Source organism: Pseudophryne corroboree, chromosome 5, assembly GCF_028390025.1.
Source record: "Pseudophryne corroboree isolate aPseCor3 chromosome 5, aPseCor3.hap2, whole genome shotgun sequence".
Classification (NCBI taxonomy): Eukaryota; Metazoa; Chordata; class Amphibia; order Anura; family Myobatrachidae; genus Pseudophryne; species Pseudophryne corroboree.
In genome coordinates, this window is record NC_086448.1 from 363,474,799 (window position 1) to 363,502,519 (window position 27,721).

Here is a 27,721-nt window from a genome sequence, read left to right on the forward strand (position 1 = left end):
TGAGACACAGTAGCACACCAACTGACACAAACTGAGACACAGTAGCATGTACCAACTGACCCACTACCTCAAACATGCCAAGAAGCCAATCCCAACCAACAACCAGGCCACTGGGGCTCACCAAGGGAAGATCAGCCTGAAACCAACATAGCATAAATAAATTGTATATAGTTATAGGGATGTTTGCAAGATGTTTGCAAGATCCAAAATGTGCCGAAATAAATGTCAAGGGAATGAAGAACCAGCAGAGTAGTGTTAGCAGAAGTAAATCAAGTGATATTTCTTCATATTTCCAGTTATCATCATCCTCTATCTATAATTAGTCACGTGTTTCAAAGGGGTGTACTACGTTATACCGGCAAACAGGATTCCAACGCCCAGCATACCGGCACCAGGATCCTGACCGCCGGAATGCCGGCAGTGGGGCGAGCGCAAAGAGCCACTTGCGGGCTTGCCATGCTGCGGCCACGGTGGTGTGCTACGCGTGCCACGCTATTTATTCTCCCTCCAGGGGTGTTGTGGACACCCCAAGAGGGAGAACAGTTGTCGGTATCCCAGCGGTCAGGATCCTCGCGCCGGTATGCAGATGGCTGGGATCTCGACAGCCGGGATATTGAGTGCCTCCCATTCCAAAGCCCTTTTTCAACATAACTGCTATATAATTAAATCTGTGGCTGGTTTGCACATACACAGGGCGGACAAGATTTCAACTTTTATCTAGGTTACACATTAGCATGTTACATGTATTGTATGTTTGTGTAAAGGGTAAATTTAGGGCCTTATACTAGAAGAGGTTTGGTCCAGAAAAATCTTTTCACCAGATTATCCATCTTGTAGCTCAGGTTTATGAACTATGGGTGCTTTGTTTTTCTCAGCAGTTACTGTTTCGGCTAGACTTCACTTAATAACTACCAGCCCTGAAATTTAACTCTGAATATTTAACTACTCTTGGCTTATATCTCAGTTGCTCTACTGCTACAGCCCTTTGCTTGGAATTTTGGCTACTTTTTGTACTTTGGATTTTTATCTGAAATTTTTTTTGTATGTTGTTCCAATCATCCATGTTTGTAAATGCCACAGTGTTGTGTGTAAATCCCTGTGGAAGCTGATTATTGAAACCGATGTTGTATCTGCACACTCACTCTTTTTTTATCCGATAAAGATTTGGAACATAAGTTCAATATCAGACCCCTATTACGTTATTGGTAATTACCATTTACTCCGGGGGTGCTACCAACTACAGCTATAGTAGATACAGAGAGAAGAAGAAGGAAAGAGCTGAACTATCGGTGCACATGAGGAGGATTAGATCTGGTTATCACATCCACCTGTATTATTTTAAAATTTAACTTTTATTAATATACGCTTAAGATTAGTGCAAAAATGGTTACACATAAACTAGGAGTATAGGCGAAACATAGAGGTTAAAATATGACATAAACAGAACATAAAAGTGCAATAAGATATAATAAAGGTGATTTAAAGATTAAAAATGTGTCCGCGTGTTTACTCTAATGTCTAAGTAAATATAATATATTAATCCTTAAATATATCATCAATTGTTTTATTTGTCTAGTCAGTAAGCGATTTCTCAAAGGGGCATTAGAAGATGTAAACGAGACAAATATAGGTGATATACTGTGGACTGTATGACACTCTGTTCTAATGCTTAGGTGTATATATTGTTGTTATCCCAAGAAGGGGAACACCTTCTTTATTAGGGACTTATGACACCTTAAGACTGTTCTGAATCAGCATAAATATACTGACAGATCAAATAGGAGCAAAATATTATTTAACATGTGACACCCTGTTACAGTATTCAGGTGTTGACAGTATATAATACTATGTTTTAATGTTCAGTATACATATTATCTTTTTCCGCAAAGGGAAAAACACCTTCTATATTGAGGACTGATGACACTTTGAAGCTGTTCAGATTCAATTCAAATATGCTGAGATGCACTCAACTAGAATTTAGATAATATATTGTTAGGTGTGTAACATACTATTGTGATGTCCCTATATTCTCACTGTTCATACAATTATAGTATTAAGGTGTACACACTATTATCATCATCCCTAGAAGGGAAGCACCTTCTTTATCTGGAACTGGTGACACCTTAAAGTTATTCAGAATCAATTCATATATCTTGGAACATTCATCATAGTGTATTATCAGGTTGAATATGGGTAGTACAATATCATATATTTGATCTATTGTGACATTGTGGTGTGTACACTATTACTGTCCCTAGAAGGAAGGCACCTTCATTATTGAGGACTGGTGACACCTCCCCAAAACTCAATTCGCTCCCTTATCGGGTTCCTGATTATCTACACTGTAGTTGTATTTAGTAACGAATGAATATAAAATAAATAGTTCAGATATTATGATGTTCATAGTGTTTCTACCATTGCAGGAAAAAACACCTCCATTATTAAACGACAATGATATCTTCCTGAATAATTGTATATATTAAACCAATGGATTATATGTTACCACCCAACATTTCACCAAGTTACCATGCAGTAAGTTTATTGTGGCTTATATAGACCACATGACTGTAGTGTATATTTTCTGAATTGATTAGAATGTTGATGTTAAAACAAGAGAGAAAAATTATCTTTGTATTCAGCTTAACTGTGTCCTGAGTGTTTATATATATTTATTACAGAGTATAATCTGAAACATTTATTACAGTTGTCACTGTTAGCTTGTATCACAGGTGTCTCATAATATTCCTAGATTTATCTTATATGAGTTCAATATATCATTTCTCAACTTAATATAATTGCCTATTGTTCCTTATATCGTTACAAAAAATCTATTAGCTAGTGCAGTGTTGCTGGTTATCTCACTGAGACATTACCTATTGAGTGAGACCGTGGTTCCTAATAGTTAATGATCACCTATCAGCTGCTTCACACTAGTACTATTAAGGAAAGCATCATCCCTGCATTCAGTTTAAATATATCCTGAATGTTTCTGTGTGTTTTTTACAGAGTATAATCTGAAACATTTGTTGCAATTATCACTGCTGAATTGTATCACTGATGTCTCATAACATTCCTAAACTCATCATATAAGAATACTATGTATCTTTTCTCAACTCCACATAATTGTTTGTTATTCCGTATCTTGTTTCAGAGAATCTATTAGCTAGTGCGGTGCTGCTTATTATCTCACTGAGGGGTCTATTCATGAAGCAGAGAAAAGCCCTGTTTTGCGGTAAACGGGGCTTTTCTCTGCTTACCGCAATTCACAGAGCCGGTTACCGTGGAGAAGTCTCTGACTTCTCCAGCGGTACCCCCGCTCTGTGCCTGAATCGCATCACCATACCTTTGTATGGTGAGTGCGATTCATGAAGGTGCGGAAAGCTCTGCTTTCCGCTTCTCCATGGAGTTCAGGTTACGCCGTCCTCAGATGGCGAACCTGAACTGCTCAATGCTTCCCTGATCGCTGCTCTGCACCTCGCGCTGGCTCTGCCCCCCGACCTCCCAGCAACCACTGCGGCCTGCCGGGAGGTCATCAAGCTGCGCATGCGCAAAGGGACCCGTCGCTGGACCCCGCGCATCGCAGAGAGGGACCGCCGGAGAAGACGTCACCATGGGAGCCCCAGACACCGCAGCGCATCGTCGGAAGGGTAAGTATACATGAATTGCTACTTATCACGGCTATACATCGCATCGAAGCGATGCGATGTATAGTGATAAGTAGCAATTATGATTTCGTTTTGTACATGAATAGACCCCTGAGTCACTTATCTCTAGAGTGAATCTACAGTTCTCGGTGATTGATACTCATCTACCAGCTGCTTTACACTAATGCTGTTAGACAACACTGCACTTTTGTATAGGTTAGAACTGACTAGACATTTATCTTAATATCAAACATAGACATTGAGCCACGCGGACACACGGTGCCCACACGCGTGTTCCGCCGTTACTCTGACAGCTTCGTCAGGGCTGTAGATTCACTCTAGAGATAAGTGACTCAGGGGTCTATTTACTAACCCTTGGATGGAGATAAAGTTGCTGGAGATAAAGTACCAGCCAATCGGCTCCTAACTGCCATGCCACAGGATATGTTTGAAAAATGACAGTTAGGAGCTGACTGGCTGGTACTTTATCTCCAGCGACTTTATCTCCATCCAAGGCTTAGTAAATAGACCCCTCAGGGGCAGATGTATTAACCTGGAGAAGGCATAAGGAAGTGATAAACCAGTGATCTGTGCACGGTGATAAAGGAACCAGCCAATCAGATCCTAACTGCTAATTTACATATTGGAGCTGATTGGCTGGTGCTTTTATCACCTTGCACATATCACTGGTTTATCACTTCCTTATGCCTTCTCCAGGTTAATACATCTGCCCCTCAGTGAGATAATAAGCAGCACCGCACTAGCTAATAGATTCTCTGAAACAAGATAAGGAATAACAAACAATTATGTGGAGTTGAGAAAAGATACATAGTATTCTTATATGATGAGCTTAGGAATGTTATGAGACATCAGTGATACAATTCAGCAGTGATAATTGCAACAAATGTTTCAGATTATACTCTGTAAAAAACACACAGAAACATTCAGGATATATTTAAACTGAATGCAGGGATGATGCTTTCCTTAATAGTACTAGTGTGAAGCAGCTGATAGGTGATCATTAACTATTAGGAACCACGGTCTCACTCAATAGGTAATGTCTCAGTGAGATAACCAGCAACACTGCACTAGCTAATAGATTTTTTGTAACGATATAAGGAACAATAGGCAATTATATTAAGTTGAGAAATGATATATTGAACTCATATAAGATAAATCTAGGAATATTATGAGACACCTGTGATACAAGCTAACAGTGACAACTGTAATAAATGTTTCAGATTATACTCTGTAATAAATATATATAAACACTCAGGACACAGTTAAGCTGAATACAAAGATAATTTTTCTCTCTTGTTTTAACATCAACATTCTAATCAATTCAGAAAATATACACTACAGTCATGTGGTCTATATAAGCCACAATAAACTTACTGCATGGTAACTTGGTGAAATGTTGGGTGGTAACATATAATCCATTGGTTTAATATATACAATTATTCAGGAAGATATCATTGTCGTTTAATAATGGAGGTGTTTTTTCCTGCAATGGTAGAAACACTATGAACATCATAATATCTGAACTATTTATTTTATATTCATTCGTTACTAAATACAACTACAGTGTAGATAAACAGGAACCCGATAAGGGAGCGAATTGAGTTTTGGGGAGGTGTCACCAGTCCTCAATAATGAAGGTGCCTTCCTTCTAGGGACAGTAATAGTGTACACACCACAATGTCACAATAGATCAAATATATGATATTGTACTACCCATATTCAACCTGATAATACACTATGATGAATGTTCCAAGATATATGAATTGATTCTGAATAACTTTAAGGTGTCACCAGTTCCAGATAAAGAAGGTGCTTCCCTTCTAGGGATGATAATAGTGTGTACACCTTAATACTATAATTGTATGAACAGTGAGAATATAGGGACATCACAATAGTATGTTACACACCTAACAATATATTATCTAAATTCTAGTTGAGTGCATCTCAGCATATTTGAATTGAATCTGAACAGCTTCAAAGTGTCATCAGTCCTCAATATAGAAGGTGTTTTTCCCTTTGCGGATAAAGATAATATGTATACTGAACATTAAAACATAGTATTATATACTGTCAACACCTGAATACTGTAACAGGGTATCACATGTTAAATAATATTTTGCTCCTATTTGATCTGTCAGTATATTTATGCTGATTCAGAACAGTCTTAAGGTGTCATAAGTCCCTAATAAAGAAGGTGTTTTCCTTCTTGGGATAACAACAATATATACACCTAAGCATTATAACAGAGTGTCATACATTCGACAGTATATCACCTATATTTGTCTCGTTTACATCTTCTAATGCCCCTTTGAGAAATCGCTTACTGACTAGACAAATAAAACAATTGATGATATAATTAAGGATTAATATATTATATTTACTTAGACATTAGAGTAAACACGCGGACACGTTTTAATCTTTAAATCACCTTTATTATATCTTATTGCACTTTTATGTTCTGTTTATGTCATATTTTAACCTCTATGTTTCGCCTATACTCCTAGTTTATGTGTAACCATTTTTGCACTAATCTTAAGCGTATATTAATAAAAGTTAAATTTTAAAATAATACAGGTGGATGTGATAACCAGATCTAATCCTCCTCATGTGCACCGATAGTACAGCTCTTTCCTTCTTCTTCTCTCTGAAGCTGATTATTGGTAAGGATATTTGTAAAAGCTGTATGCTATGGGCAAGGAACGTACTAGTCTAGCCATGGGTATTTCCAAATAGACTGTGGGCCAATACATGACCCCACTCCATTAGCCCAAAATATGTGTTTTGCTCCTCAATGATCAATCCAATGGGCTATTCTCAGTGCTGCAAATATGTATGTTTTAATTTGGTGTGTGTAATATACACTAAGATACAAGCATATTGGGAATTAAATTGTTATTGCTAATTGTGTACAAATGAGTTAACAGAGTATACCTTCTGATTATGACACAAAGGAGCATATTTATCACAATCCGCATTTTAAATGTGGATGGAATAAATATTTTACGCCTAAATACGCATTCTGAAAATGTAAATATCATTATTTATCATTTTTTATTTAATAAACAGTACTTCTTTGTCCCCATGGGCATCCTCAAGGAATTACGTGAGTCAACATGTGGTTTTATTAATTATATTTTTGTCCAACAAACCACTTCTGGCTTATTAGGGATACATTTAACTATACTACTCTTATGTCTCTGGAGTATTCCAATCCACAGACCATGTCTCCTCACTACATTCCACCCCCATTAGGGATGCTTCAAAAACTTCCTTGACTCATTTTCCATCCCAATCCAACTCTGTCATTATGCAAGGTGCAAGAGATCAATCTGAAATAAGAATGCAGTCTGCATACGCATGACTCAGCATCACACAGAGCTTCCAGTCTGCATACACATGACTCAGCATTACACAGAGCTTCCAGTCTGCATACACATGACTCAGCATTACACAGAGCTCCTGACTCAGCATCACACGGAGCTTCCAAACTGCATACGCATGACTCAACATCAGAAAGAGCTTCACGTCTGCATATGCGTGACTCAGCATCACACAGGGCTTCCAGTCTGCACAGGCATGACTCAGCATCACATAGAGTTGCCAGTCTGCATACGCATGACTCAGCATCACACAGAGCTTCCAGTCTGCATATGCATGACTCAGCATCACACAGAGCTTCCAGTCTGCATATGAATGACTTAGCATCACACAGAGCTTTCAGTCTGCATATGCATGACTCAAGCATCACAGAGATTCCAGTCTGCATACGCATGCATACCTCCCAACATGACCCTCTCCAGGAGGGACAAAATGCTGTGTTCCTTGACTTCCCTCTTAATGTAGGATTGCCCTCACCTGTGTTGAACTAGTTACTTGATAAGAAAGGTGTTTCACCAAAGGTTTTGGCAATCATAAATTAAAAAAGTCCAGGAGCAGAGCATTATGTCCCTCCTGGAGAGGGTTATGTTGGGAGGTATGCGCATGACTCAGCATCACCATACCCTCCAACATTTTACACATAAAAATCAGTACAAATTACTATACTTTCAGTGGAAGCTTGGAGAGCCAAAAATCGGTACAAACCATAAAAAAAAGGTACTGAACCTGCTAAAAAGGTACAGTTGGAGGGTAATCAGGGACGTGCGGTGAGCTAAATGGCTCAGGAGGCACTGGCTAACACTAGAGCCAGATTTACATGCAATATATGAGCCAAAGCGTACATCTGGTCATTATACACAGGTGCAGCAGTATAAACTCCTGGAAATTTGATGAGATGTGATCAGAGATGTGCGGAAAAGTTACCTAGGTGAGGCACTGCCTCACCTGCCATAGACTTTTTACTCCAGAGTTTTGGCTATACAAATTATCAGAATAATGCAAAGAAGATATTTCAAACATATTCTTTGTATTTTTCATATACTTTATACATTCAAAGCTCTGGCACAAACGTTAGTATGACAGGAAAGGCTCTGCCTCACCCCACCACACATCACTGGAGGGTATGCATCACTCAGATCTTCCAGTCTGCAACTTTATGCAAATGTCACTACCAACTCCATTGTGATACCCCCGGAATATCTTCTCAGGGATTGCAGTGGTTGATGTGCACATCAGAGGCAGCCCCCTTGTATGTGAACAGCACAAGACTGCAGCATGCTGTGGAGGAGGGCTTTAGGACCCAGCATTGGCTACAGGGAAACAGCAGGTGGGGGGAGAGTGTGCTGACACAGGAATTCTGCTGTGTAAGAGGAGGCCATGTGGCTGCTCTGAGCATGGAGGGAAGAGAGTTCCAGGCAGTGTTGTGCAGAGAGCTGTGGTCGGGAATCGAGTACCAGAGATCTGGGTGAAGTAACAGGTACAGGAAATGGGGAGCAGCAGAGTCCGAGGCTTGTGTGGGGCAACAAAGGGAGCTGTGAGTTCTTTCCTACAACTGCAGCCCTGTTTAAGACAGACAGCCTACAACTTAAATAGAGAAAGCCTACATAGGCAAGCAGATAGCCAGCTTCAGAAAGCATTAACTGCTGGACAGCCAGCTTCAGAAAGCATTAACTGCCGCAGTTGTATACAGAGCCCCAGCAGTGAGAGTTCACACTGCAGTTACTAATACAGACACCATTCTGCCAAACAGAAGCCAGCAGGCTTCAGAGGAGTGGGGAGTCTTGGACTTATGACATGGATTTCATTCCGAGTTGACCGCTAGCTACCTTTCACAGCATAGTGATCAGGCTAAAAGTCGGCATTTCTGCGCATGCGTATGGGCCGCAATGCGCACGCGCGTCGTACGGGTACAAAGCCCGTTGTGGTTGTGTACAGGTTGTAGGTAAGTTTTCAGTCGCACTGACGGCCGCAAGAAGATTGACAGGAAGGGGGCGTTTCTGGGTGTCAAATGACCGTTTTCAGGGAGTGTTTGCAAAAATGCAGGCATGTCTGAAAAAACGCAGGCGTGGCTGGGCGTTCGTTGGGCAGGTGTATGACGTCAAATCCGGACACGAATAGGCTGAAGTGATCGCAAGCGCTGAGTAGGTTCAGAGCTACTCTGAAACCGCACAAACTATTTTGCAGAGCTCGGCTGCAAATGCGTTCGCACTTCTGCTAAGCTAAAATACACTCCCCAGTGGGCGGTGGCATAGCGTTTGCATGGCTGCTAAAACTAGCTAGCGAGCGATCAACTCAGAATGACCCCACTTGTGCTAACCTGACAACACTCATAGTTGCTGTTACTGGTAAAATACCTTCACCTTTATAGCCTCTTGAAATAAAGTTAAACTTTTCCATATATTAGCTATTATATCCTTCCACTACTGAGTGGCCACCTGTTGTCTAGAACTGGAATATCAAGCCTACTACTACACAGTGGCGTAACTAGAATTTTTTCTCCCCCAAGCCAAAAAATACTTCTACTCACATGCCCCCAGTGCCAAGTACAGCCCCCTTCCCCCCATGTGCCAGGTACACATATACCCCCCAGTGCCACATATGCCCCCAGTGCCACATAAGCCCCCCTCCCCCTGTGCTACATATGCCCTCAGTGCCACATAAGTCCCCTCCCCCTGTGCCGCATATGCTCCCCCAGTGCCCCAAATGCTCCCCCAGTGCCCCTGCCCCCCCCCCCCACGCTCCCCCGCTGTTTTGTGTTGGAGGGACACGGAGGGCACAACGCGCGCCTCTTCTGTGTCCCTCCTGGGTCTCCGGCGGGTCTGTTAAAGGAAGTGCCGGTTCGTGAGCCAATCAGAGCTCACGAACGGCACTTCCTTTATTAGACCCGCCAGAGACCCAGGAGGGACACAGGAGAGGCGCGCGCTGTGCCCTCCGTGTCCCTCCTTACAGCAGCGGAGGGATGGAGGAGACCGCAGGGTGAGGAGACCGCAGATTGACATGTCAATCTGCGCTAAATCAGTGGTGCCTCCGCAGCCCCTCGCCCCCAAGCCACCGCTAGGGCTGCGGGGGCAGTAGTTACGCCACTGCTACTACAGTATATTGTATTTATCGGCATTGCCAAGATTACATAGACACTTGCATACTGTAGTTGTAATTGTATTCTACTACTATATTTGGGCCTATTGTGCTGATCAGTGAAGATTTGGGACATTATCTCTGAACATACTAAGGAGTGTGGTTTAGTAGATCGACATGCATTAGGTCGACATACATTGGGTCGACCACTGAAGGTCGACATGTACAAGGTCGACATGGAAAAAGGTCGACATGAGTTTTTTTTACTGTTTTTGGTGTCGTTTTCTTCGTAAAGTGACGGGGAACCCTAATTAGTGCACCGCATCCCCTCGCCAGGTGCCATAGGTTGCCGTTCCCAATTGTAGTCCATGTGGAGCGTTAAGTATGAAAAAGGTGAAAAAAATGAAAAAAATTGTGAAAAACGCATGTCGGCCTTTTTGCATGTCGACCTAGTACATGTCAACCTACTGCATGTCAACCTTCAGTGGTTGACCCAATGTATGTCGACCTAATGCTTGTCAACCTAACGACCACCTCCCATACTAAGAGGTTGATTCAGAGTTGATCGTAGATGTGCTAAATTTAGTGGGGGGGACGCCCAGCATGTCAGGCCCAACCCCCAATCCCCCCTCCCCCACACAGTTACAAAAGCATTGCATGGCGGCGATGTTTTTGTACTCTCTGCCAGCGCAGCTCCTGCTCGCTGGCAGGGGGTTAACCGCTGCGTCCCTGGTCGCAGCGGCTGTGTGTGACATCACGCAGCTGCCATGGCCCGCCCCCTCCAATGGTCCAGACACTCCTCCATTGTCCGGACCCCACGAACGGCGCCCTTATGCCGTTGGCACGCCTCCTCCCGCCCCGTGACCACCTCTGCCTGTCAATCAGGCAGAGGCGATAGCACCGGTGAGATGCACTGGCTGCACATGCGCAGTGCGCCCTGCGCATAGTAATTCAGACTGCGATGCAGTCATATTTACCCCCTAAGTCAGGAAACTGTTGTTATTGGCAAAGTATTGGATATTATAGTATTTACACTGAAATTACATGTTTTGTTGTGAAGTAATAATTATTAATGCAATTGTTTTGTCTAGTCAAAAAAGGTAATTTTTAATATTTACAGTTTCTAAAGAAGAAATCCATATCTGAGATTATTTGCATTACTGTATTCTGTGTTCGCTGCTGTGATATTTTTGCTTATTCTACTGTCAGAGCAGTTTGATATAAATTTGTATGACTACAAAGTGAGTCTATTGATAAACACCTGGGGGTATATTTACTAATATTCGTGTTTTTAAGGGTGTTTGATCTCGAATGGTGGGGGTAATTCCAAGTTGATCGCAGCAGGATTTTCGTTAGCAATTGGGCAAAACCATGTGCACTGCAGGGTAGGCAGATATAACATGTGCAGAGAGAGTTAGATTTTGGTGTGTTATTTTGTTTCTGTGCAGGGTAAATACTGGCTGCTTTATTTTTACACTGCAAATTAGATTGCAGATTGAACACACCCCACCCAAATCTAACTCTCTCTGCACATGTTATATCTGCCTCCCCTGCAGTGCACATGGTTTTGCCCAATTGCTAACAAAAATCCTGCTGCGATCAACTTGGAATTACCCCCGGTATCGGGTGCATTTTACTGCAACTTTTTGAATCCTGATACGGTCATTTACTAAGCTGCCGAGTTTGCCACATTCGTGTTTTCCGATGTCGATGTGATTCGGAATGTCAGGCAGTGTTTTATGGGAGTGATTAGTAAAACACTGCCTGACAAAACACGAATCCCGCCCGCATCTGTGAGATCCGTGCAGGGCTTCATTGTGTACCTTAAAAAAAGTGTTTAAAGTGTTACAAATTCAGAATTTTTTTTGCGTGGGGTACCCCCTCCTAAGCATATCCAGCCTCGGGCACTTTGAGTCTGTCCTGGTTGTAAAAATATGGGGGAAAAATTGACAGGGGTTCCCCCATATTTAAACAACCAGCACCGGGCTCTGCACCTGGTCCTGGTGCCAAAAATACGGGGGACAAAAGACGTAGGGGTCCCCGTATTCTTACCACCAGCACCGGGCTCCACTAGTCAGAGAGATAATGCCACAGCCAGTGGACACTATTATATTAGTCCCTGCGGCAGTGGCATTACCCCCCCAACTAGTCACCCCTGGCCGGGGTACCCTGGAAGAGTGGGGACCCCTTAAATCAAGGGGTCCCCCCTCCAGCCACCCAAGGGCCAGGGGTGAAGCCCGAGGCTGTCCCCCCCCCCCCCCCCCCCCCCCATCCAAGGGCGGCGGATGGGAGGCTGATAGCCTTTTGTGTACAAAATAGAATATTGTTTTTTGTAGCAGAACTACAAGCCCCAGCAAGCCTCCCCCGCTAGCTGGTACTTGGAGAACCACAAGTACCAGCATGTAGGGGGAAAACGGGCCCACTGGTACCTGTAGTTCTACTACAAAAAAAATACCCAAATAAAAACAGAACACACACAGGTTAAGTGGGGCCAACCACAAGAGTGACCCCACTTAACCTCGCGGTCTACCGCAGACCGCAAAGTTCCCACCATTGGATACAATGGAGCGCCTATGCGCTACATTGTATCTACAGTGCGCAGCCTGACTGACAGCTCAGTAGCGCACAGCCAATCAGGAGAGTGCCATGACGTTGCGCTCCCTGATTGGCTGAAGGGACCCTCTTTGACAGCAGTCACGGGGGTCCCGCCAGTCGGGGAAAGGGGATCCATGTGTAAACATGGATCCCCTTTCAGTGCGTGGATCGGGTTTTTCGTTTTTTTAATTTTGTCCCTGGATTACAAATTTAAAGAAGAGGACCGATCTACACAGGATTGTTTGTGAGTATAATTTTTATTTACAGGTACCCCGTGGATTCTACTGGAGAAGAGGACCGACTCTTCGTGTCAACATAGGTAAGTATGTATGTATGTAAGTGTGCATGTATGTTTAATACAATTTTACTTTCAAGGTGTGTGTGTTCTATTTTTATTTGGGTATTTTTTTTTACTAGAACTACAGGTACCAGCGGGCCCGTTTTCCCCCTGCATGCTGGTTATTGTGGTTCTCCAAGTACCAGCTTGCGTGGAGGCTTGCTGGGACTTGTAGTTCTGCTACAAAAACCAATATTCTATTTTTTACACAAAAGGCTATCAGCCTCGGGCTTCACCCCTGGCCCTTGGGTAGCTGGAGGGGGGGACCCCTTGATTTAAGGGGTCCCCACTCCTCCAGGGTACCCCGGCCAGGGGTGACTAGTTGGAGGGGTAATGCCACGGTCGCAGGGACCAATATAAAAGTGTCCCCCGGTAGTGGCATTATCTCTCTGATTAGTGGAGCCCGGTGCTGGTGGTAAAAATACGGGGGACCCCTACGTCTTTTGTCCCCCGTATTTTTGGCACCAGGACCAGGCGCAGAGCCCGGTGCTGGTTGTTTAAATATGGGGAAAGCCCTGTCAATTTTCCCCCCGTATTTTTACAACCAGGACCAGCTCAAAGAGGCCGAGGCTGGTTATGCTTAGGAGGGAGGACCCCACACAATTTTTTTTTACATTTTTACACTAAACAGACCCTTTCCCATCGATAACCATGCACAGATCTCACTGATCCGTGCATGATTATCCAAACTCGCCTGGAAAAAGCAGGTTTATTTTTTTGCTGCTTTTTTTAACAATTCGCAAAAAAAAAAGACCGCAATAGAGCATTCAGAAACTAACACCCAAATACGAATGAATAGTAAATTTCCGTGTTGTATGAACAAACAGCCGCGTTTGACCAATGGTCTATTCATTCGTATTTCTGAACTTAGCCGTGAAAACCATTACGAATAGCCCAAACACTGCCGAGATTTGTGCTTGGTAAATTCCCGTGTTGGGACTTAGAAAAAAAAACACAAATCGGACAAACACGAAATTTTAGTAAATATACCCCCTTATCTCCTGAGGGAATTATTAGAAAAATCCTGAGCTTGCAAATCCTCTTCAAATAAACCAGTTTCCTGTGAAGGCGACTGTTTAACTTATGCTTTTTTGGACTAAGTTTCCTTACCCCTCTGAAGATAAGAAGTGAACCTGAACTGGGTACAGAAGAATTAGTCACCAGGTAAAAAAGAGTGTAATTACTATAAGTTACAACACCACTATATCGGCTAACCTGGGTATTACACCCAGGCCTGGCGCTACCCGCTCAGCTAAGGGATGCAGTGCAGGTAGGCGCCAGTGAGGAGAGGCGCTTGGCCTCCCTGCTGCTGCTGCCAGCTGCTGTGCCTGTCACTGTATGACAGGCAGTGGCGCCAGCAGCTTAAAGCCTCCTCTCCCCCTCCTGTAACAGTGACTAACTAATCGGACAAAGGATGGCAGAGCTACATGGCCGAAAAGAGCGCGTGGCTACACGGGACCAGAAGACTGCAGTACCACAGAGGACATGTTGCTCCAGATCCTGCCAGCCAGACTGATAAGAAAACAATTTTGCAGAAGACTCTTGTGTGGGTGCACTCTTGTTATTCGTTGTATGACTATTTATTAAAACATAACTTTTATTAATTCATTTAGAATAAATCCTCACTCTTATACTCCACCTTATTAGGTTAATAGGATATATTATATCTATCTGTACTGAAAGTGCTTAAAAAATTGGAAATGTTCTGGTTAGTCTAATCACCAAAAAGACTTGTAGGGGGATATAGACACTGTAGTTCTATATCCAATCCTAACCAACCAGTACAAGCGAAGCTTGTTTTAATGAGACCTCAATGGGTCATAATTAATCCGACCAGTCTTATCAGGAGTATGTACCATAACAAAAATTGTATACATATATAAGGGTTGCCTGCTACTGCCCCCGTGTTTAAAAGATAATAAATTTTAGCTAATTTTTTAGCTAACAGAAGAAAAGAGTGAAAAGGCAAAAAAAGGGGGATAGAGAGAAAGTGGTGATCCTGCTGTTGGTATCTGGTCGGAGGGGGTCGTTCATTACAACACCGGGTATTCTCTGGGGGTCTCCCTCACAGGTACTGACCCAGCCCGCCACCGTTTTGCTTCCAAGATCGGACGAGATCGGGCTCTATCGGTGGGGTATGGTAGTAACTTTTGACGCAATTGATCGACCCACCAATGAGAGTGCACCGAATAAAGATTGCAAAGAAAGGGCAAATGCGGATCTGCTGTTTATGTTAGACGCAGGTTTACACCTGTGAATCATAAATGAGAGTCCGCTGATATAAGAAAAGACTGCAGATGAAGATAAGGTAGATTTAGGGGTAGGCGTGCACACACAATATATGCTGAAGTATCGCCTGTGTTAAATTAACACCAATTAATTCCACCTATAACCGCCATATATGGTACTGCTAGGCAGGAAACATTAACAAATCAAATATCACAAAGGTCAGGTGTAATTTACAATAGATACTGATAAATTGTTGAATGAATTAAACATACATATGTTATATCAAAATTCCCTGTTATGGCCTAGATTAAGCTGAAAGGGCCGTAGCGCATATACAAAAAAAAGGGGGAGTTCTCCCCCAAAAAAACCTTTAACAAATTTTGTTTGATTATAAATGTAACCCAGGCTATGGGACTGTTGCACTGAAAAAGGTAGAATATTTGGGGAGAGGTGTGTTCAATCCAGAAATTTTTATGTCATCTGTTTCTCTGTTATCTCTATAATAACAAATAATGAGATAGCCAAAAGACATGAAAAAAAAATATATATATATTAGGTAGGTTTGTTATGTCCCGTCTATAGCAGGCAAAACGAATACACCATGTCTATCTAAGAAAACCTGAATAGGTTTAGGTGTTTAGGTTATATTGATTACGACAGGTTTGAGCAAAAGAATTGGAAAAATACAAGAATTACGGAAAATACCAGTCCCTGCCCAGGTCCCTGGGTCAGTCTGGAGTTAAGAGGATCTGCTTCATACTCCTGATATCCGTGGTCAGAAGAGGAAAACGCGTTTCACCCGTTTTACGGGCTTGTTCACTTCCAATGCTGCTAATTGGAATGATAAGTCAGGTTTAAATACCTGTTGATGAGAGCCCAGCCAATCACTGGGATCAAGGATTAATTGTATAATTGGTTACCGGCTGAATGCTCCGGCCCGCGGAAATGACGTTTTTCAGCTGGTTGCTAGATTACCTTAAATTGTTTATATGTTGCTGGCGTAGGGTCGAGGGAATCCCCATAACGTGTTACCCTGGCTGTTTGATACTGCGCCTCCGGGTTCTCTAATAGCCGCATCGCTGGTGCCCTTTAGTCCCTCCCTAGTAGTCCGGGTGGAGACGGTGCTTGTCTTTGAATAACTGTCTGGGCGTCCCGTTGCAAGGCATTGTCCCATCTCCCCGGCTTCAGAGGATGACATCACCACGTCTCCCCGGCATTCGGGCAGAGACGATACGTAACATCCGGTGGTGCCTGAGCGTCTAGTTGCCTGGCAACCGGAAGGTGAGGGTTTAGTAGGGGCGGATAAATTTACTGTGCCCCTGTATAGGGAATCATATTATTACTGGAAAGAGGGAAAGATAGGGAGGAACCAAAAGAAATGGGAAAAGAGATATGTATAAGAGTACAGAGAAACATTATATATCTGTACTTGGTGTGATAGCACCTGCTGTGAGATATAAAATAGTGCAGGATGTCATCCCGACTGTCCGGGTAGGGATGATAGAGTAATATCCATTGGTATCAGGTCTCATACTCTTGTGTAATTAAGGAGGGATTATTCCTGGGTCTAATTAAGAAGATTATATTTCTTGTTATGGAAATTTGTTGTGCCCTAGTAGCTCTAGTTGTAGGTTTATTATGTATTCATTAATAAGCAGAATAAGGCCATGTCTAGACGAGGCGTGTTATATTGCTGGTTCCGTATTATTGTTGTTGTTTACCCTTGTGTTTTTTATTTATTATAATTGCTGGCTCGCTTGTTATGATGAACGTGCTGTCCTAGTGAGACCCTGGAGTGATTGTATAGATTGGGAAATAACTCTAGCGTGCATGTTAAGTGACCTGGTTGTGTTGGTGAGTGAAGCTGATGAAGAACTATTATTAATAATGATGAATTAAATTGGAGACATTAAATTAGGGGCATGGGGATTATTAGGGGTCTACTGGTTGGAAAATGAATGTGTGTGATGTATGTGCCTGTCTAGTGATGGGTCTTAGGTTGGCTTGTGTGCCTATTGTGGATGTCGTGTAAAGTGATGTGGGACTTAGGATTGCTGTGAGCTGAGGTGAGAAAATGAAAACACTGTTGGGAAAAAAAAAAACTTTTTTGCTGAAATCATTGTGACAAAGTGCCCAAAACATGTGTGGGATGTGTGTGCATGTCCCAGTATTGCTGTTGGATGGTGTGGTGAATAGTGTACCTAAGTGAAGGATTTGTGTTATGGGTGCAGGGACCACTGTGTGGATAATGAGTGAGTAGTGTTAAGGGGTAAGGAGTTGGTTGTTAACTTATTACCATGGATTCAAATTTATGAGGTTTGTTGATCCCAAGGTCTCTCCTTGGAGGTTATGAATGTATACCTGTTCTGATAATTGTGCGATTAAATTATAAGAGGGTCGCTTAGGCCCCAGGTAAGGGGTGCCAAATTGGACCTGATTGTAGAGCTGGGTAACCTGTTATCAGGTCTAGTTAGAGATCTTGATGTATACCCAGGTAGAGCTAAAGTAAGCGGGTTAGCTAGTGAAGGGGCGATCATCGGGGAAGAGAGGGGGATGCTGTTATGAGGAGAGGAGGGGAGGGGAATGGAGAGTTATTAGGTTATTGAAAATAATGGGTAAAAAGAAAATGGACTTATCTCCCGATTGGTTATAGAAAAGCGCTATAATTTATGCTTTCATTGAGACCCATTGGTTTATAAGTGTTAAGTTTGAAGATCCATTCTGTCTCTTTCTTCAGAAGTTCTTTGTTCAGATCTCCTCCTCCGATACCCAGCTGAACTTTTTCCAGGCCATAGACCTTGAAATCTTTCATATAATCTGTGTGACACAGATGAAAGTGTCTCGCCACCAAGGTCAGTTTTCTCATTCGTATGAGATCACTGGCGGCATTGCGGCAATTTCCCACATGTTCTAAGATTCGCTCCTTGAATTTGCGGGTCGTCATTCCAACATACCTCAAATTACAGCTGCATTCAATGCAGTAAATCAGGCCTTGGGTGCTGCAATTGAAAAATTGTCTGATAGGTATGGGTTTACCATAACGATCTGATATGGTATTTACTTTCAACATGTGTGGACAAGCTTTGCAATGTCCGCATGGGAAAGTGCCTTTCAGGTTATTTGATTTCGTGGTCCTTGATTGGAAATGGCTCCGTACTAGGAGGTCCTTGATGTTACTTGATCTCCTCCAGCTCATTTGTATGTTAGTGTCCATCAATGGTGCCAGAGTCTTGTCCAATTGAAGTATCGGAAGATGTTTTTCAATAGCCTTCTTGATCTGTCTCCATTCCGGGCAAAAAGTCCAGATGAATCTGATCTTATCATCAGTTTTTTTGGGAGATTTAGTTGGAAAAATTAGAGTATCCCTGGGTATCTTGATTGCTTCTTTGTATGCCCTTTTCAGGGATCTTTTGCTGTAACCTCTCTCATGTAGCCGATGAGAGAGTTCCTGGCTTTTACTCTTGAAAACCGCATCCTCTGAGCAATTTCTCCGAAGTCTCAGATATTCTCCCTTGGGTATGTTTTCAACTGTCGGCGGAAAATGTGCACTTGTTTGGAACAAGAGGCTATTGGTTGATGTTTCTTTTCGGTAAAGTTCAGTCGATAGATTACCTGTACTGGATTTGTAGATATTAATGTCAAGGAAGGAAATTGTCTTCTGGTCAATGGTATGTGTCAGCTTTATATTCAGGTCGTTATTGTTCAGAAGTTTAATGAATTCCACCAGGAGATCTTGGTCACCATCCCAGATGATAAAGATATCATCTATATATCTTAGCCATAACATCACATGTTCCGTATATAGATCATTGGTATCCGTGAAGACATATTTCTTCTCCCACCAGCCCAGAAACAAATTTGCATAGGTAGGTGCACAAGCCGCCCCCATGGCTGTGCCTCTGACCTGGAGGTAAAATTGTTCCTGAAAAGTGAAATAATTCTTCTCTAGTACAAATGCCAGTAGGTTGTATAGAAAGTTGCCAAAATCACCCTTTTTGTCATTATCAAGAAAGAACCGTGTCGCTCTTAATCCAGCCTGATGATCAATACTGGTATACAGCGCTTCAACATCAAGGGTCACCAGTAGGAAATTATCTTCAAATATGATGTCACTGATCTTTTGTAACAGGTCCGAGGTTTCTTTCAAGTAAGAAGGTAATTGTAAGACATATTCCCGGAGGTGTAAATCGAGGAAACGACTCGGCTGTTCCAGTAAGCCTCCATTACCCGACATGATGGGTCTCCCCGGGGGTTTGTTCAAATCTTTGTGTGTTTTTGGGAGAAGATAGAATGTGGGTGTCTTAGGATTTTTGATTGAAAGGTATGTATGTTCCTGTTTTGTAATAACACCCGTTGACCATGCTTCTCCAATCAGACTGATGTATTCTGTATGGAAACGGGTCGTTGGATTGTTTAGCAGCTTTTTGTAACATGTAGTTTGTTTTAATTGTCTCAAAGCTTCTGTCACATACATATCTTTCGGCCACAGCACTATGTTACCCCCCTTGTCGGATGGCTTAATTACCACATCCTTCCAGGTTCTCAGCTCTCTCAGGGCTTCTCTTTCATCGTAGGACAAATTCTGAGGAAAGTAGTAGTATTTACTCTCTCTGCGATGTTTGATCAGGTCAAATTCTTTTGATACCATGTCCAAGAAAACCCTGATTTCCGGACTATTATTGTCCGGTGGGAAAAAGGTTGACTTGGCTCTACATTTGGGGCGGTCTCTTGTCCCTGTTTCCTGTCCTGATTCTGATTGAAGATCTTCCAAGATTTCTACCATCTCCAAATCCTCCGGACTCCAAAGGGGGTCTCCCGTGGCTCCCTCTTTTCTTGTGTTCTGTTCACTAAAGAATTTTTTAAGAAGCAATTTCCTCCCAAATAAGCGCAAATCCTTTTCCCACATGAAGCGGTCAAAAGGTTTGGTGGGAGAAAAGGATAAACCTTTGCCGAGCACCTTCCTTTGTACCGGGGATATTGTTCTGTCAGATAGGTTAATTATTTGAAGATGTTCCGAATAGAGTGAGTTTATCGTGCTTTCCTCTGTCGTTCTGGATATTTTGATGTCCTGGGAGTATCCCATTTGTCGATCCTTCCCCTGTCTCTTCTTGCCCCCCCTTCTTGTTGGCCTGTGTATCGATTTCTGCCTCTGTTTCTCTGACCTCGGCCTAAAAAATAGGGTGAGTCTTCACGGTCTCTGGTGTCGTATGATGTCCGTGTGTCTCCTGTTGGTTCATTGGCTGAGTCGTCACTCATAGAGGACTCAAATTCCGAGAAGGTGGGATCTTCCTGTTGTCTCATATATCTATTGCCTCGGGGTCGTGTGTTCCATCTAAAGATGTTACCTTGGGTGAAATCCTGTTTATCCCTCTGTAGCTTGTTCCGCTTGCGATCCTTAATACCTCTTTCATATGTATCAAGGTCCCTTTTATATTTTTCAAAAGTGATCTGGAACGGAGGATCTTTTTCCCATTTTTCAAGAGTTTTTCCAAGTTCTTCTATTTCTTTCTCTACTTGATCAAGGATCAGGGTATCGTGTTTGATGAGTATGTGTAACAGATCATTGGAACATTTCAATAGGGCCGCCTCCCACTCGTCCCTCAAATTAGTCGTAGCTAGGGGAAAAGAGGGGAAAATCTTGGGTCTTAGGCCCCTGGGTACTATCTTGTGTTTTACATAATTCTCCAGAGTAGTAATGTCCCAGGTCAAACGGATCCTCCTTTGTAATGTTTTCTGGAGTTTTGATAGGGGATCCCTCCAGTCTGTTACGGATCTGGAGGGGTCCTCTGTATCCGACAGGAGATCCTCAAAGCCTTCAGTATTCCTACGTCTTAGTAATTCAGATTTAAGTGAGAAGGAAGTCATTGGTGTAAGTATATTGTGAGGTGGGTATGTGAGGAAAAAGCAGATGACCAGGAGGAAAAAAGAAAAAAGACTTCCGTTGGACAGTATCCTATGTACTTCAATATTTTGGGTGGACTGTGCTGGACTCAGAAGCTGACCATTGGTCAGAAAAGCAAGTTATCCATGAACAAGGTTGTGACTCCGCACCAGTCCTGAAGTTTCAGAGATAATTCTTAAACCAGAATTAAGTTTATATATATGGTAAGACTACCTATAATTGTTTGTACCTGGTGGTGCACCCAGAGTCAGAAAGAAGACTGAAGAGAAAACAATTTTGCAGAAGACTCTTGTGTGGGTGCACTCTTGTTATTCGTTGTATGACAATTTATTAAAACATAACTTTTATTAATTCATTTAGAATAAATCCTCACTCTTATACTCCACCTTATTAGGTTAATAGGATATATTATATCTATCTGTACTGAAAGTGCTTAAAAAATTGGAAATGTTCTGGTTAGTCTAATCACCAAAAAGACTTGTAGGGGGATATAGACACTGTAGTTCTATATCCAATCCTAACCAACCAGTACAAGCGAAGCTTGTTTTAATGAGACCTCAATGGGTCATAATTAATCCGACCAGTCTTATCAGGAGTATGTACCATAACAAAAATTGTATACATATATAAGGGTTGCCTGCTACTGCCCCCGTGTTTAAAAGATAATAAATTTTAGCTAATTTTTTAGCTAACAGAAGAAAAGAGTGAAAAGGCAAAAAAAGGGGGATAGAGAGAAAGTGGTGATCCTGCTGTTGGTATCTGGTCGGAGGGGGTCGTTCATTACAACACCGGGTATTCTCTGGGGGTCTCCCTCACAGGTACTGACCCAGCCCGCCACCGTTTTGCTTCCAAGATCGGACGAGATCGGGCTCTATCGGTGGGGTATGGTAGTAACTTTTGACGCAATTGATCGACCCACCAATGAGAGTGCACCGAATAAAGATTGCAAAGAAAGGGCAAATGCGGATCTGCTGTTTATGTTAGACGCAGGTTTACACCTGTGAATCATAAATGAGAGTCCGCTGATATAAGAAAAGACTGCAGATGAAGATAAGGTAGATTTAGGGGTAGGCGTGCACACACAATATATGCTGAAGTATCGCCTGTGTTAAATTAACACCAATTAATTCCACCTATAACCGCCATATATGGTACTGCTAGGCAGGAAACATTAACAAATCAAATATCACAAAGGTCAGGTGTAATTTACAATAGATACTGATAAATTGTTGAATGAATTAAACATACATATGTTATATCAAAATTCCCTGTTATGGCCTAGATTAAGCTGAAAGGGCCGTAGCGCATATACAAAAAAAAAGGGGGAGTTCTCCCCAAAAAAAACCTTTAACAAATTTTGTTTGATTATAAATGTAACCCAGGCTATGGGACTGTTGCACTGAAAAAGGTAGAATATTTGGGGAGAGGTGTGTTCAATCCAGAAATTTTTATGTCATCTGTTTCTCTGTTATCTCTATAATAACAAATAATGAGATAGCCAAAAGACATGAAAAAAAATATATATATATTAGGTAGGTTTGTTATGTCCCGTCTATAGCAGGCAAAAAGAATACACCATGTCTATCTAAGAAAACCTGAATAGGTTTAGGTGTTTAGGTTATATTGATTACGACAGGTTTGAGCAAAAGAATTGGAAAAATACAAGAATTACGGAAAATACCAGTCCCTGCCCATGGAATCACTTGTTCCATGCAGCTGAATGTGCAGGGACTGAGATGTCCACTTTTAGGTCTGTGCCTGCTGTAATACTGATTGGTGCTTCCTTATACGCCACCATGGCAGGTTCAGTTTCTCCATCTGACAATGGTCTCCTATGCCTAGTAACACAGCCTCTTGCCCTGACACACCCACAATATTCCCATAACACACCCACCTTTATAACCATTTTTGTGTGTACTAGTAGCTACCTCCCAGTCAATGCCAAGGAACACCCATCACTTTTCTGCCCCATTTCTGATTCTGCCAGAACCGATCGCAGCAGCACTTTTGTGTATACACTCTGAAACCCCTTTCACAACGCACAAATAGCCCGGTAGCGACCCAGTATATTGCCAGGTCGACACAGGTCGCTATGCGGTGTGGAAGGGGTCACTGGCGAATTCCCGGGACGCCTGACCCGGTAATTAAACCCGGGAATAAAGACGGGTTATTCACGGGTTATTACCGGATCAGGTGTAGTGTGAAATATAAAGCAAAGTCAAAATTAAATGTGCAGAATTCTCTGAGTTCCAGTGTGTCACAAACAAAAGCTCGACCACAGGCATGTCCAAAGTCCGGCCCAGGGGCCAATTGCGTCCCGTGCTCAAATTTCCACCGGCCCGCAGCCTCTGTGAAAGCTATTTTATGGGCGTGGCCTGGCGTCTGAAGGCTAGAGAGTCGTGTGTCTGCTGAGCTCCTACAAGGGCTACTCATAAACAGCTAAAGCAGACATCTTCTCCCATCTAAGCCCACTCTACTGCTCATCCGATATTGAAGAGACCAGAGGGGACAGAGCAGCGGAGCCGAGGAGTGTATAAACTCGCAGTGGGCTGCGGACTTCCCTTCCATCTTAGGCCGGGATCCGTAGCACAGCACACCCCATCCGCGGGCATCCCGGACCACACGGAGAGACCCAGCATGATGTGAAGTGGCTAGTGGTGTCCTCCGCTAGACGTCCCCACTCTGCTGGACCCCTGCTTCTGCCGTAGATTGGCGGCAAATGGCCGGCTAGTTTACTGTGCTTCCCTGGGACTCGGCAATGCGACTGGGATGGCACACATGCGTCGGTGGCCATCATGAAAAGGTCTGTGAGCCTAATTTTATGCTCTCCCCCAATTAAACAATGTATATATGAAGGTGCACTATTACTGGGTCCCCTTTTCTATATTTGGATAGGTGAGTGATATATCTGGATCCTTTTATAACTGAACAGTGCCAGCCCTTATTGCAGTCGAGAGCTCAGTATCACTCTTCACATTAGAGCAGGTAAGGCAAGTTATTTGTTTAGTCTTCTGAGGTGATTAATGGTTCAAAGAATGTCAGGCTGAATGGTCGGCCCACACACATTTTCACCTCACCAAATCTGGTCCTCTTTGCAAAAAGTTTGGACACCCCTGCTCTACCAGAAATGAAAATTACTCCAGAGGGGAAAAAACCCCAACTGGAACTACAACCAACCCAATTGTAAAAAATTAGAGATGTGCGGCGGGCACTTTTCGTGTTTTGTGTTTTGGTTTTGGTTCTAATTCCATTTTCGTGTTTTGATTTTGGCTTGGTTTTGCCAAAACCACCCTGTCGTGTTTTTGGTTTTGGATCTGGATGATTTTTGAAAAAAAACATAAAAACAGCTAAAATCACAGAATTTGGGGGTAATTTTGCTCCTACAGTATTAACCTCAATAACAATCATTTCAACTCAATTGCAGTCTATTCTGAACACCTCATAATATTGTTTTAAGACCTAAAAGTTGCACTGAGGTGGCTGTATGACTAAGCTAAGCGACACAATGGCCCATCTAGGAGTTGCACTGGCCCATCTAGGAGTTGCACTGCAGTTACAGACAGGATGGCACTATTCAAAAACTAGTCCCCAAACAGCACATAATGCAAAGAAGAAAAAGAATTGCAATGAGGTAGTTGTATGACTAAGCCAAGCGACACAAACAATTAGGCCCATCTAGGCGTGGCACTGCAGCACATGATGCAAAGAAGAAAAAGAGGTGCAAGATGGAATTGTACTTGGGCCCTCCCACCCACCCTTATGTTGTATAAACAGGACATGCACACTTTAACAAACCAATTATTTCAGCGACAGGGTCTGCCACACGACTGTGGCTGAAATGACTGGTTTGTTTGGGCACCCACCAAAAAAGAAGCAATCAATCTCTCCTTGCACAAACTGGCTCTACAGAGGCAAGATGTCCACCTCATCATCATCCCCCGATTCTACCCCTTTCATCATGTACATCCTCCTTACTGAGTATTAATTCGTCCCCACTGGAATCCACCATCACAAGTTCCTGTGTACGTTCTGGAGGCAATTGCTGGTAAAGGTTTTCCCGGAAGACTTTATAATTCATTTTGATGAACATCATCTTCTCCACATTTTGTGGAAGTAACCTACGCCGATCGCTGACAAGGTTACCGGCTGCACTAAACACTCTTTCGGAGTGCACACTGGAGGGGGGGCAACTTAGGTAAAATAAAGCCAGTTTGTGCAAGGGCCTCCAAATTGCCTCTTTTTCCTGCCAGTATATGTACGGACTGTCTGACATGCCTACTTTGATGCTGTCACTCATATAATCCTCCACCATTCTTTCAATGCTGACAGAATCATATGCAGTGACAGTAGACATGTCAGTAATCGTTGGCAGGTCCTTCAGTCCGCACCAGATGTCAGCTTTCGCTCCTGACTGCCCTGCATCACCACCAGCAGGTGGGCTAGGAAATGTTATCCTTTTCCTTGCAGCCCCAGTGGTGGGAGAAAATGAAGGAGGAGCTGTTGACGGGTCACGTTACGCTTGAAGTGACAATTTACTAACCAGCAGGTCTTTGCACCTCTGAACACTTGTGTCTGCTGGAAAGAGAGATACAACGTAGGCTTTAAACCTAGGATCGAACACGGTGGCCAAAATGTAGTGCGGAATCGCTCCATCTTAGCTCCTTCTTTAATTTATCCAGCTGCTTCTGCAAAAGCCTGATGAGGGGAATGACCTGACTCAAGCTGGCAGTGTCTGAACTGACTTCACGTGTGGTAAGTTCGAAGGGTTGGAGAACCTTGCACAAGACGGAAATCATTCTCCACTGCGCTTGAGTCAGGTGCATAACCCCTCCTTTGCCTATATCATAGGTGGATGTATAGGCTTGAATGGCCTTTTGCTGCTCCTCCATCCTCTGAAGCATATAGAGTTTTGATTCCACCTCATTATCACCTCTTGCTTCAGTTGATGGCGGGCCAGGTTCAGGAGTGTTTGCTGGCACTCCTGCCTTCGGCACGCAATGGAAGAATGCTGAAAGTGGGCCGCAATTTTTCGGCCCACCGACAGCATCTCCTGCACACCCCTCTAATTTTTAAAAAAATTCAGCACCACCAAATTAATTGTATGTGCAAAACATGGGACATGCTGGAATTTGCCTAGTTGTAATGCACGCACAATATTGGTGGCATTGTCCGATATCACAGGAGAGTCCAATTGGGGTAAGCCATTCTGCGATGATGTTCCTCAGTTTCCGTAAGAGGTTGTCAGCTGTGTGCCTCTTAGGGAATGCAGTGATACATAGCGTAACCTGCCTAGGAACGAGTTGGCGTTTGCAAGATGCTGCTACTGGTGTCACTGTGGGAGTCCATACATCTACCCAGTGGGCTGTTACAGTCATGTAGTCCTTAGTCTGCCCTGATCCACTTGTCCACATGTCCGTAGTTAAGTGGACACTGGATACAACGGCATTTTTTAGGATCATGGTGACTCTTTTTCTAACGTCTGTGTACATTCTCAGTATCGCCTGTCTAGAGAAGTGGAACCTAGATGGGAATTGATACCAGGGACACAGCAACTCTAACAAATCTTTAAGGTACTCTGAACTAATGGTGGATACCGTATGCACCTCTAACACCAACATAACTGTCAAGGCCTCAGTTATCTTCTTTGCAAAAGGATTACTGCTGTCATATTTCATCTTCCTCACAAAGGAAGATGGACAGTCAATTGCTTACTGGAAGTAGTACAAGTGGTCTTCCGACTTCCCCTCTGGGATGATGATCGACTCCCAGTAGCAACAACAGCAGCGGCAGCAACAGCAGGCATACCACTCAAGGATCCTATGGAGGAATCCCGGTTAGGAGAGGACTCCTCAGTCTTGACAGTGACATAGCCTGCAGGACTACGGACATTCCTGACTGAGGAGGAAGTTGACGTTGAGGGAGTTGGTGGTGTATCTTGCAGGAGCTTGGGTACAGGAGGAAGAAGGGATTTAGGTGTCAGTGGACTGCTTACGCTCTTACCCAAAGTTTCTGAACTTGACATTGACTTCTGATGAATGCGCAGCAGGTGACGTATAAGGGAGGATGTTCCTAGGTGGTTAACATCCTTACCTCTACTTATTACAGATTGACAGAGGCAAGAGATGGCTTGACACCTGTTGTCCGGATTTGAGTAGAAATAATTCCACACCGAAGAGGTGGCTTTTTTGGTACTTTGCCCAGGCATCACAATGGGCTTCTTCGTCCCAAGGACAACAGGTGTCTCCCCTGGTGCCTGACTTAAACAAACCACATCACCATCAGAATCCTCATCGTCAACTTCCTCCTCAGTGCCAGCGACACCCACATTCTCATCCTGATGTACTTCAACAGTGACATCTTCAATTTGAAGATCAGGATCTGGACTGTGGGTGCTCCTTCCAGCACTTGCAGGCGGCGTGCAAATGGTAGAAGGAGCCACCTCTTCCCGTCCAGTGTTGGGAAGGTCAGGCATCGCAACCGCCGACACAATTTGACTCTCCTTGGGATTTGTGATACCATCTCAGAGCATACAGTTCTTTT

General features: G+C 43.2%; 1 protein-coding gene and 2 pseudogenes across 1 annotated transcript in view; all 3 read right to left on the minus strand.

Annotated features, from left to right (window-relative positions):
* The window catches only part of SLC6A19 (solute carrier family 6 member 19), a 572,970-nt gene that overhangs the window by 38,156 nt on the left and 507,093 nt on the right, over positions 1–27,721 (minus strand). The window lies entirely within an intron of this gene.
* Positions 15,081–15,199, minus strand: LOC134930613 (5S ribosomal RNA; annotated as a pseudogene).
* LOC134930614 (5S ribosomal RNA) lies at positions 21,959–22,077 on the minus strand (annotated as a pseudogene).